Below are 13,626 nucleotides of genomic sequence, written 5' to 3'. Positions count from 1 at the left end.
CTTATTTCCTGGTGCACTCTTTGATTGATGAGTTAGGATCTTGTCAAGTCCTCGCTCATTTGATCATATCGTCTTGCCCTCAAAAGCGAGATTGTTCTCGAGTTTAGTAACATACCGGTGGTTCATGATTTTCCGATTATCTTCTCGGAAGTATCACCAGGTCGTCACCTGACCGCTATGTTGAGTTCGTGATCAAGTTGATTTATTCCTGTAAACCACCCTTTCTCCAAGAATCCGTGTTGGATACCCCTGAGCTAGTTGGTTAAACTGAACAGCAACTTGGAGAGTTGGAAGATAAAAGCTTGCCTAACTTAGTTCATTTTCCAAAAGGGATATCTGGTGTTTGTGTGAGTTGAAGAAAGATGATATCTTCAGCGATTGGTCCCTGTGATCAGTTATTGGACCTATTGCCTTATAAAAACTTTGATTTGAGTATGGGTTATCATCAAATCAAGTCAGAACCAACGATATTCGTAATGTTGTCTTACTCGTGGTTGTTCCTCAAGCATACACCATTATATCTTTCGGGTCTGACCAATACTACCACCGTGTTCACATGATGGCGGAAGTCCAGTGATATGGAAATTCCGATGAGTTACTGTTGAGCCCATCAGCAGCATTTTGTCTCCCCCATGATTCATGTTGAACATCAACCTAGTGTTGGAAACTTTGTAAGCAATGCCTTCGTGTTCCGTTCGTGAAGCCTATGCTTGGATGGAAGAAGTGACTTCCTCTAATTCATGTGCATTTGGTGCAAGTGGCCGCCGTGGGTTTGAGAAAGGTTTGTTTTGTTTCCTCTGGAATTGTCCCAAGTCAGTCATGCATGTGCAAAGTATACTATGGTTTGGTAGATTAATTACCTCCACTCCATGTGTGTTCCGTAGCACCCCAAGCCACTGACTGATTTGTTCAGGGAAAGGAGTTAAGTGTTAATCCATGGTAATGCACAAGACTCTGATATCCCCGATGATGGTTCCCTACCAGAACTCGGTAGTGTTTTATTGTAAGACTACCATGTGATCATGTTTGTCTGGGACAGCGTGTTCACATGTGTGTAGCAGAACCAGCTCATGTTTGGAGCTTGCTATCGTAGTCCATTTCCCGAGAATCTCGCAACGTCATCTCGTCGATTGTGTTGCAAACTTTCATTTTTCTTCCTAGACTCGATGAGTCTGGATATCCTGACACCAACCAGATCTGAATCTCAGGCAGATATGATGGTTGGAACATTTCCCAAGAACTATAATACTGGTCACTCGATAACCGGTAAAGTGGATGTCGTGGCCAACCCACCTAGCCGGAAGACCTATTATTGTAGTATCTTGATTGAAGAAGTTGGCCACCTCCCCATAAGGATTTCGTAGGATTTACCTCCCTAGTTGTGCCTTATGATTTTTGTGTTTCCGAAGTCCGACCTTTACTTGATGTTCTAGATACCAGACCATTTCTATGAATGGGTTACACTAGCACATCAAGGAGACATTAGAAGCGGAGTGCTAAATGTCTCTCGGTCGATCATCCAGATTTTATTTCCTTGGCCTTGCTAAGGTGAAATCTGAGCAGGTGTTATCTTCCTTTGCATCTGCATCATCCATCATCATTCATCGTGGTAGCAAGTTGTGTTGCCAGGATCCTTGACACGGATATTGGTAAAATCTTAATGATTATGGAAATGCTCAAGCTCTTGAGAGCACGCACAAGCGCTACGTGTTATCATCAGCACTAACTGGGATTCCTCTCAGTTTCCTCGGCAATGCTATGACCTTTTCAAACAGTGAATTCACTCTCTGTTGTTGGGTTCTTCCCTAGTTACCAGAATCATTCCGAGCATTTGCATTTTGTTCCCAGCTTGCACCACCAATGTGCCATTCTACCACGGTTCTCTTCCATTTCCGGTGATAAGGAAATTCATCCATTACGTTGTCTTCAACAAGGTAATCCACATCATCCAAGTCCGAGCATGCCATTCTATCGACCCCCGCCAATCGATTGCTGTGATTTGCCTTAGGCTGATATAGAGAGTCTCAATGATCTCTATATCAAAGGTAATTCTTTTTGCCACTTAAGGTAATAATCTACGAATCACCCTCCTCTAGGATGTTTCGTCGTGGTATCATGGCAACTCAACTCCTCGCTACGTTGACAATCGTTTACCACCTTCTTAGGTGTGGAATTGTTGTCTACTTAGCGAACCCTCGTCATCTGTCTCACTCCATTTCTTCAGATCTATGCTTCGTGTCTCAGCTCGAGAGATGTGTCAATGTCTCATCCCATGAGTTGATCCTGAGTTGTTCGATCTTCGAGAAGATCGACCCTTCTAGAGTCTCTTTCTTCCCTCCATGTCATGTTGGCAGGATTTCTCAGAGCAAGACTTCAAGACAATGATGGTGATCGAATCAACGTTCCTATGAAGTGCAACCTGGATCGTGAAGATTGTGCTAGTTTGCGTTCCCCATCGTCTTACCCTACACTTGAATCTCGGGTCGAGATTCTTGTTTAGTGGGGGTGAGTTGTCACATCCCTAGTTCTGGCTGACCTATGCTTGCTTCCATCTGTGCATCATGTTTAAATTTTTGAAACTTGAACTGAGGAATTCAGAAGCCTCAAAACCCTAAATAAACGAAGGGCAAAAACCCTAAAATCTCATTCATTGTTCCAAAATGCTCTTCTTAGATGTTTAATATTTTTGGCAAGGGTTTTGATCCAAACCAAAAATAATGAACATTTTAAAAGGATTTATTTTTGGGACTTTGAATTTAAATCATTAGCTATTTGAATTTGAATTATATTCATATAACTAGAATATAATTTCAAATACCCCTGAAATATTTTATGAGCTTTTGGAAAAGTCCATCTAGCCAAATAAAAATATTCAGAGGAGTTTTTGGCATTGTTTGAATTATTTTAAATTCAAAACAGTGGCAAAAGAATTAAATAAAAATAAAACAGAACAGAAAATTAAAAAAAAGGGAGCAGAAGCCTACCTGGCGCTCACCTGGTAGCCAAACCGGCCCAGCACTGCAGCTGGCCGGCCCAGCCCGCCACCGCTACCCCCCTGTCGTCTTCCTCCCTGCCAGGAGGACGGGCACGCGCCCGGCGCGCGCGGCCACGCGCCCCGGCCACCTCCTCCCTGCCTGGCTGCCTCCTCCTCCCCTGGTCGCCTCCCGCGACGCCACGCAGCCCCTGGCTCCCTCTCTCACTCTCCTTGCTCCTTCCCTCCGTCCCTATCCCCCTCTGCTCCCTCTCCCTCCCGCGACCGAACGGAGCCCGTCGCCGCCGACCAGCGCTCGCACGGCCGCAGCCGTCCCGAAGCCTCTCCGACACGCCCTCGAGCTCCGCCGGTCCTCCCTCGTCCTCCTCGTCGTCTCACGCGACCAGAAGAGCCCCGAAACGCCGCCCCCGATGTTTTCCCCCTCGCCGGCCGCCGAGGATCTTCACCGTCGATTCGCCACCATCGACGCTTCCTCGAGCCCGCTGAACCGCTCTTCGGCCTCCCTGTGAGCTACCGCATCTCCCCCTTCTCATCCTTTTTCCTGTTTGCGCACTCTAGCTAGCCCCACCACCTTGCCCGAGAATCCCTCGCCGCCGGCCATGGCGCCGTCGCGGCCACAGCCGTCGCCGCTTGCTTATGAGCCCGCCAACGCGCTCAGTGCATCCGAAGGAGCTCAAATCACCCAACTGCTGCTCCTCCCGTGCTCTGTGGCATGGTTCCCGTCGATAGCCGAACTCCAACAGCCGCAAAAGAGCTCGCCGCCGGCAGCTCCGGCCACCCCAGCTGCTGTCGCTTATCTCTTTAGATGCGCCTTCCTCCCAGGAACCCGTAGGAGCAAACCGCACGTCAAATGGTGCTCCGTAGCGAGCGCACGGTGCACCTCCGCTGTCGGCCGTGGTCGTCGCCGACAACACTCCGGTGGCTGGTGACGTGGCGACGTCATTAAACGCTAATGACGCACTAACCAACCCCCTAGGCCACTGACTGTGGGCCCTACACCTGGTCAAACCCCAGTCAGCGCTGGGTTTGACCGGGATTAGTTCCTGTGTCACTGACGTGTGGCCCCCGCACGTCAGGTTTGACCTAGACCCGCCCTGTTGACCTGATGACGTCAGGGTGAGCTCATGCTGACGCAATATTTCTTTTCTGGAATTTAGTTTATTTTATAATAATCAGGAAATTCCAGAAATAGCTAAAACTTCAATAAATCATAGAAAATTAACCGTAACTCCAAATTAAATAAATTATATATGAAAAATGATCAGAAAAATTCAAGGAATCCATCTGTACCATTTTCATGCATGTTTGATCAATGTTTGTCCTCTGTTTTGGACAAAACAAATTAAGGGCATTTAAATAACCATATATGGAGTTGGAATTTGAATCATGTATTCAAACCAACTTCATTTAAATCATAGCTAAGTGCATTAGCCCAAAACACATTCATATTTCCATGTCATAGCATGCATCATATTGTCGCATTGCATTGATTGTGTTTTTTTCCTTGTTTGCCGGTAATTGTCCCCTCTCGATAGACGTGTACTGGCGATGTGATCGATGACACCGACGAAGAGTTATATTATCTTCAGAAGTGCCAGGCAAGCAAAACCCCCTTGTTCATTCCGATAAAATCCCACTCTCTCGCTCCTGCTCTCTATTACTGCATTAGGACAACAACGATTCAATTGTTACTTGCTGCGGTAGCTGAACCCCTTTATCCTTTGCATGACCTGTCATTCCACAGTAAATAGATGAAACCCACTAGCATGAGTAGGAGTTGTTTGAGCCCTGTTGTGCCTACTCATTCATGTTTGTTTGTCATGCCTGCTATTGCTTAGAGTTGAGTCAGGTCTGATTCATCGGGGATGAATCAGAGGTGTGTGAACATGTCCTACTATGTGTGAGCTAAGTGTGTGAACACGATTTGGTAAAGGTAGCGGTGAGAGGCCATGTAGGAGTACATGGTGGGTTGTCTCATTGCAGCCGTCCTCAGGAACTGAGTTCTGTGTTTGTGATCCATGATTCAGCTACTACCACGCATTGGGCCCGAAACCAATGGACCCTCTCGGCTTCTTGATCACCCTTGTCCTCTGTCCAGGAGTTGCAAGTAGTTTCTGGTGTTTGTAGTATGCTGGAGGCCGTGCGCAGCGCTGACCGTAGGGGTGGGCTGTGATGCGGTAGGCACGTGGCCGGGTAAACCGGGCGCCCGTTTGGTGTCACGGAACCCTGTTCACATCGTTTGGGGCTGTGAGCGAAACTCCGGCCGGATCTCCTCATGGATGGAACCCGAATAGGCGATAAACCTGGACTGGAGACTTGAGTGTTTAGGCAGGCCGTGGCCGACACCCACGTTGGGCTTCCGCTTGAAGGTTGCCGAGTACATGTCGTGTAAACGGCGGTAAGTGGTGAGAGCGTGTGTGAAGAAGTACACCCCTGCAGGGTTAACATCATCTATTCGAATAGCCGTGTCCGCGGAAAAGGACTTCTGGGTTGCTTATATCAGTTCATAGACAAGTGAAAGTGGATACTCTAAAATACGCAAGATAAGCGTGAGTGCTATGGATGGCGTTCTCGTAGGGAGACGGGAGCGGATCCATAGTGGTGTATTGATATGGTGAATATGTGGACTCGTGTGCGCCACCTCAAAAGAGTTACTTGCAGTCGTAGTTCAGGATAGCCACCGAGTCAAAGCTGGCTTGCTGCAGTCAAACTCCACCATCCCCTTGTTGATAATGATGCATATGTAGTTAGATCTGATGTAAGTCTTGCTGGGTACATTTGTACTCACGTTGCTTAATTTATGTTTTTGCAGAGAGACTTCAGTCTCGCTAGTAGTACCGCGTGGACTTCGACGTTTAGCTTGTTACCTCAGCTACGATCTTGTGCCCTCGGCAGGATCTGGTAGATAGTCAGGCTTCTCAGCCTTTTTCATTTATAGTTGTCTGTACTCAGACATGTTAAGCTTCCGCATGTGCTTTGACTTGTATGCTCTGATTGTTGGGTCATGAGACCCATGTTTGTAATATCTCGCTCCTCGGAGCCTATTGAATAACTACTTGAGTCGTAGAGTCATTTTGTGATGCCATGTTGTATTGCACATATCGAGCATATTGTGTGTATGTTATTGAAATGCTTGGTATGTGTGGGATCTGACAATCTAGTTGTTTATCCTTGGTAGCCTCTCTTACCGGGAAATGTCTCCTAGTGTTTCCACTGAGCCATGGTAGCTTGCTACTGCTCCGGAACACTTAGGCTGGCCGGCATGTGTCCTTCTTCGTTCCTGTGTCTGTCCCTTCGGGGAAATGTCACGCGATGAATACCGGAGTCCTGCTAGCCCTCTACAGCCCGGTTCACCGGAGTCCTGCTAGCCTAGTGCTACAGCCTGGATTCACTCGCTGATGACCGACACGTTCGATGCTGGGTCATGGATGCCTGTCCCTGTAAGTCTGTGCCACTTTGGGTTTACGACTAGCCATGTCAGCCCGGGCTCCTTATCATATGGATGCTAGCGACACTATCATATACGTGTGCCAAAAGGCGCAAACAGTCCCGGGCAAAAGTAAGGCGACACCCGTGGGAATACCGTGCGTGAGGCCGCAAAGTGATATGAGGTGTTACATGCTAGATCGATGTGGCATTGAGTCGGGGTCCTGACATTTAGGCACAATTTCAACACACACGATACATATCAAGCAAGCATGCAAAGAGTATATGAGCAGCGGAATGTAAAGCATGCAACTTGCAAGAATGTAAAGGGAGGGGTTTGGAGAGATCAAACGCAATTGGTGACACGGATGTTTTTCCCGTGGTTCGGATAGGTGGTGCTATCCTACATCCACGTTGATGGAGACTTCAACCCACGAAGGGTAACAGTTGCGCGAGTCCACACAGGGCTCCACCCAAGGGCAACGGTTGCGCGAGTCCACACAGGGCTCCACCCACGAAGGGTCCACGAAGAAGCAACCACCCACAAAGGGTCCACAAAGAAGCAACCTTGTCTATCCCACCATGGCCATCGCCCACACAGGACTTGCCTCTAGCGGTAGATCTTCATGAAGTAGGCGATCTCCTTGCCCTTACAAACTCCTTGGTTCAACTCCACAATCTTGTCGGAGGCTCCCAAGTGACACCTAGCCAATCTAGGAGACACCACTCTCCAAGAAGTAACAAATGGTGTGTAGGTAATGAACTCCTTGCTCTTGTGCTTCAAATGATAGTCTCCCCAACACTCAACTCTCTCTCATAGGATTTGGATTTGGTGAAAAGAGGGTTTTTGTGGAAAGCAACTTGGGAAGGCTAGAGATCATGATTCATATGGTAGGAATGGAATGTCTTGATCTCAACACATGAGTAGGTGGTTCTCTCTCAGAACATATGAGTTGGAATGGTGTGTGTGTTCTGATGGCTCTCTCATCGAATGAGAAGGAGGTGGAGGGGTATATATAGCCTCCACACAAAATCCAACCGTTACATACAATTTACCAATCTCAGTGGGACCGAATCAGAAAACTCGGTCTGACCGAAGTAGTAAACCTAGTGACCGTTAGGAATTTCGGTGGGACTGACATGCAACTCGGTAGGACCGATTCGGTTAGGGTTTGGGCATAACGTAATCTCGGTGAGACCAATTACACAAACTCGGTGAGACCGAATTTGGTAATTAGCTAACCAGAGAGTTGGTCAGGCAAACTCGGTGGGACCGATTTGCTCTTTCGGTGAGACCGAGTGGAACTAGGTGAGACTGAAAAGTTACAAAGGGGAAACACTGAGTATACATTGCAATCTCGGTGGGACCGATTCGCTCTTTCGGTAAGACCGAAAAGTTACGAAAGGGAAACAGAGAGTTTGCAACCCCATCTCGGTGAGACCGAGATCCTTATCGGTAGAACCGAATTGCTAGGGTTTGGCAGTGGCTAATGACAAGTGAAACTCGATGGCGCCGGGTAGGAAGAATTGGTAGAACCGAGTTTGACTTAGAGTTTAGGTCATATGTGGATATGGGAAAGTAGTTGAGGATTTTGGAGCATATCATTAAGCACATGAAGCAAGAGGCTCATTAAGCAACACCTCATCCCTCCTTGATAGTATTGGCTTTTCCTATGGACTCAATGTGATCTTGGATCACTAAAATGTAAAAGTGAAGAGTCTTGAGCTTGAAGCTTTAGCCAATCCCTTGTCCTTAGCATCTTGAAGGAGTTCCCACAACCTTTAGTCCATGCCACTCCATTATTGAACTTATCTGAAACATGCTAGATAGAAGTGTTAGTCCAACAAGAGATATGTTGTCATCAATTATCAAAACCACCTAGGGAGCACTTGTGCTTTCAATCTCCCCCTTTTTGGTAATTGATGGCAACATACATCAAAGCTTTAGATAAAGATATAAAGAACAGCAAGTAAAGCTTTGGAAGAACATGTAGCAAGCATAGGCTCCCCCTACATGTATGCATTCATGTAAATATGAAATATAGAGGCATGTGAGAGCATAAACATGACAAAGTAGGCAATGTGTTACATGTATCTTGGCCATATGCATCAGAGCAAAAGATTATCAAGGAAAATACCTTCATGCTCATGAGTCCTTCTTGCAAACAGTATGTACATAAGCAAGAACTCCTCATACTCATGATTTTGATGCATATACTTACCTTGTGGTCTCGAGTTGGCTTAGGATGGAATGAACCTGCACAAACAAGGTTAGATAACATAGGTACGTCCACTAGCCAGAGCAAACAAAAGAAACCACAAGAATACCAAGACTGGGATGACATGTAGAGAGTGAGTACAAGGTACCACATTGGATTCAACATGTCCCCAAGAATAAAGATATGCAATGAATTTGGCTGATTTCTTTTCCCTTAGGTGTCTTGCTCCCCCTGAATCTTACATGGGTTATTGGGAGAAGATAGGAAACAGAAAATCAGAGCTGAAGGTTATGAATAGAACTAAATTCAAATGAGTTCATATGAACATGTCTTTCCCCCAAAAAAGACATGTGGCATCTCTCCTCTTGAACATCAAGCATCTGGGATCCTTGAGTATTCTCTCCCCCTTGGAGATTTCTTTCTCCCCCTTAATATATGGGATCCTTGAGTATTCTCTCCCCCTTGATGTGATCTCTCTCTCCTACAAGCTTTGATGTGATCTCTCTCTCCCCCTTTGACATCAATTTCCAAGAAGGTTTCTCCTGGAATCCGTCGAATAGGTTTGGTCCTTGAGATTCAGTACAAAGCAGGGAATAAAACTGTGATGCTTGTAGAGGACAAGATTCATTGAGTGGAGCTGGATCAGAAGAAATATAGAATATGTGGCAGACTATTTTTCCTGTTGCGAAATCGGTGGCACCGAGTGGCATATTTCGGTAGTACCGAAGGGATTCGGTTGGACCGAAAATGGCAATTCGGTGAAACCGAGTTCATCACAGAGAAAAACACTTGTCACCTCAGCTCACTAGTCAGGTAAGATCTCACAAAGATTTGCAATGAATTAGCTGAAGGATTTGTAGGGAATTTGATGCAGAAATATGCAGAGCAAAAAGGGTAAAAGGTTTCTAGATGAAGTTTTTTTTTGATTGAAAAATAAAGAAACAAATATGCAAGGGACAAATGCAATAACTCAGAAAGGAACACAAGAGAACTTCATCTAGAATTTGGCGGTGACATAGTCAGCTATGTTAGAGTATATTGACTTAGGAGTCAAGTTAGAACACTTGATCATAGGTCATACTCATCGTTTAAGCTCAAGATGGGGTTACCATTTTTCGTTTAAGTATTTTGTTGTATTCACATCTTGTTGAGTTGCTTTGACTCATATCTTGGAGTAAAGCTTCTCAAAGATGGAATAACATACCTTGGGTAGTGATGTAGTTCTTGCTCATGTAGTTGAACTTGTGTGGGTGCTCAAGGTTGATGTAGTTCATCAAGAGTTGGGAGCACCACTTGGAGTTTGAGTTCATCTACCTACATGGGTTAGTTCTTGCAAGGAAGAGCACTTGTGTATCCAAAAATGACAATCATGAAGCTTAATATAGAATTTGTCAAAGGATATGTTTGAATGGTTTTGTGCTTCCTTGTCTTCAACCACTATTGTGCAGATTCTTGGTCTTGTAGAGATTGCTCAAGATGTGAGTGAGTCGCAATCTCATGGAATTAGATTCAACCAAGCACCTACATGGGTTAGACAACATGCAAGGTGCAAATATATCCAAGACATAAGATAGTTATCATAAGAGATACATCATGGATTAGTCATAAGCTCATGTCTTGCATGTATCCAATGGAGTTTCTACTCCAAATTCGAAGCATCAATGATGTTCAATTCTCCTCTCAACCTGTAAAACACTTTCTCATCAAGCGGTTTAGTGAATATATCCGCTAATTGCTTATCGGTGCGAACATGCTTAAGATTGATGTCACCCTTAGAAACATGATCTCGAATGAAATGATGACGAACTTCAATATGCTTAGTTCGAGAATGTTGTACAGGATTATGACCAATTTTGATAGCACTTTCATTGTCACAAAGCAGTGGAACATGTTTCACATAAATCCCATAATCTTTAAGAGTTGGAGTCATCCAAAGTAATTGAGCGCAACATGAACCAGCGGCAATGTATTCAGCTTCGGTGGTGGATAAGGATACCGAGTTTTGTTTCTTGGAAGACCAAGACACAAGAGATCTACCAAGAAATTGACAAGTACCCGAAGTGGACTTTCTATCAACCTTGTCTCCGGCATAATCCGAGTCGGAATAGCCAACAAGATCAAAAGAAGACCTCTTAGGATACCAAATGCCAAAATTTGGTGTATGGATTAAATATCTCACTATCCTTTTCACAGCCTTAAGATGACAATCTTTAGGAGCAGCTTGATATCGTGCACACATGCATACACTTAGCATAATATCGGGACGTGAAGCACATAGGTATAACAATGAACCAATCATAGAGCGATAAACCTTTTGATCAACTGGTTCACCATCTTTGGTTAAATCATTTTGTCCACTAGTAGGCATGGGTGTAGACATACCTTTGCATTCTTGCATATTGAACTTCTTGAATAAGTCCTTGGTGTACTTTGTCTGAGAGACAAATGTACCTTCCTTAGTTTGCTTGATTTGCAACCCAAGAAAGAATTTGAGTTCACTCATCATAGACATCTCAAACTTCTCTGACATTAGCTTTCCAAACTTTTCACTAAAGAGAGGGTTAGTTGAACCAAATATGATGTCATCAACATAAATTTGGCATACAAATAGTTCTCCATTAACCCTTTTAGTAAAAAGAGTAGAGTCAATTTTACCAATTTCAAAACCACTTGTAGTAAGGAACTTGGTCAAGCATTTATACCATGCTCTAGGAGCTTGTTTAAGACCATAAAGAGCTTTGTGAAGTTTGTAAACATGATTTGGTTTCTTAGGATTGACAAAGCCGGGAGGTTGTTTGACATAAACTTCCTCCTCTATTTCTCCATTTAGAAAAGCACTCTTAATGTCCATTTGGTACAAGGTGATATTGTGGTGATTAGCATAGGCAAGTAAGATGCGAATGGACTCAAGTCTAGCAACGGGAGCATACGTCTCACCATAGTCCATACCTTCGACTTGTGTGTATCCTTGGGCGACGAGACGTGCTTTGTTGCGGATCACTTGTCCATCTTCATCTTGCTTGTTGCGAAACACCCATTTGGTACCAATGATGTTGTGGTTGTTGTCGGGCTTCTCAACCAATGTCCAAACTTGGTTTCTCTCAAAATTATGTAGCTCTTCATGCATAGCGTTTATCCAATCTGGATCTTCCAATGCTTCTTCAACCTTCATTGGTTCAATGCTAGAGATGAATGAATAGTTTTCACAAAAGTTAGCTAAACGAGTTTTTGAGCGAGTGATTCTCCCGGTTTGTATATCATTGTGGATTTGCTCGACGGGATGATCTTTGGCAATTCTTGCTCGAACTCGTGAGAGCTTTTGCTTGGGTCTTCGTTGAACATCTTCTTCATCTTGTTCTTCTTCTTGGCCTTCTTCATTGTTAACGTCGTCGTTCTCTTGTCGTGGTGGAGAAGGAGGTTGTTGATGTTCGTCTTGACGTATTTCCTCGTTTTCTTCATCTTGATGTGTCCCACTTGTGGATGCTTCCGTGTCGATTCTTGGTTCACCTTGCCGTGAAGTAGAAGCTTCCACTTGGACGGATGAAGTACTCTCCTTCACCTCCGTTGGACGAATTTTGCCAATGGACAAGTCTCGGATTGCTTCTGAAGGGTCTTTGTCTCCTACATCAATTGGCAATTCCTCTACTTGCGAGCCATTAGATTCATCAAACTTCACATCTACCGTCTCTTCAACCTTTCGGGTGAAATTGTTGTAGACACGGTAAGTGTGAGAGTTTGATCCATAACCAAGTAGAAAACCTTCATGAGATTTAGGAGCAAACTTTGAATGACGATGTTTATCAAGAATGTAGCACTTTGAGCCGAATACTCGAAAGTATCCAACTTGGGGTTTGTTACCGGTGAGAAGCTCGTATGCCGTCTTGCCGAGTAGCTTGTGAAGATATAAGCGATTTGTTGTGTGACAAGCTGTCTCGACCGCTTCTGCCCAAAAGTGCTTTGGCGTCTTATATTCATCAAGCATCGTTCTTGCCATTTCGATGAGCGTCCGGTTCTTCCTCTCAACAACTCCATTTTGTTGAGGTGTGTATGTAGCCGAGAACTCGTGTGAAATCCCTTCTTCGTCAAGAAAGGTGTCCACATTTGCGTTCTTGAACTCCGTTCTGTTGTCACTCCGAACCTTCTTGATCTTCACATCAAACTGATTTTGGGCTTTCCTAGCGAAGTTTCTGAAGATCTTCTGGACCTGCGACTTGTCATTAAGAAAGAACACCCACGTAAATCTTGAAAAATCATCAACTATAACTAGACCAAAAGAATTTCCATGGAGACTCTTGTAGGCATTGGGACCAAAAAGATCCATGTGAAGCAGCTCGAGTGGCCTCCTTGTGGTCATGATGTTCTTCACGGGATGTCTTCCTCCAACCTGTTTACCTGCTTGACAAGCACTGCAAAGTGTATCCTTATCAAATATGACATCGTTAACTCCAAGGATATGATTTCCTTTAATAAGCTTGTCAAGGTTTCTCATGCCAACGTGACCTAGTCGTCTATGCCACAACCAACCTTTTGAGGATTTAGCAACAAAGCAAGTTTTAGGTTGTTCCTTTTTAGAGAAATCGACAATGTAAAGATCACCTCTATGCATACCCGTAAAGACCATTTTATGATTGTCTCGACAAAATACTTGGCAATCTACCTCAGTAAATAGGACATTCAAACCGAATTCAGCAAGTCTAGATACTGAAAGTAAGTTGTAGCCAAGAGATTCAACGAGCATGACATTTTGAATGGAACTATCATGTGAGATGGCCACCTTACCAAGGCCAACCACTTTACCCTTTGAATTATCACCAAAGGTGACATATTTTCGAGGGTCGTTGTTTTCAGCAAGCTCACAAAACATCTCTTCATCTCCGGTTATATGATCAATACATCCACTATCAAGAACCCATTCCTTTCCTCCTGATTCATATCCCCGAAGATTTGCCATAAGACCAAAATGACTCATTGCATCATCGAGATCGAAGT

This window comes from Triticum aestivum, chromosome 6A (genome assembly GCF_018294505.1).
Source record: "Triticum aestivum cultivar Chinese Spring chromosome 6A, IWGSC CS RefSeq v2.1, whole genome shotgun sequence".
Lineage (NCBI taxonomy): Eukaryota > Viridiplantae > Streptophyta > Magnoliopsida > Poales > Poaceae > Triticum > Triticum aestivum.
This window is presented reverse-complemented; position numbering follows the sequence as displayed.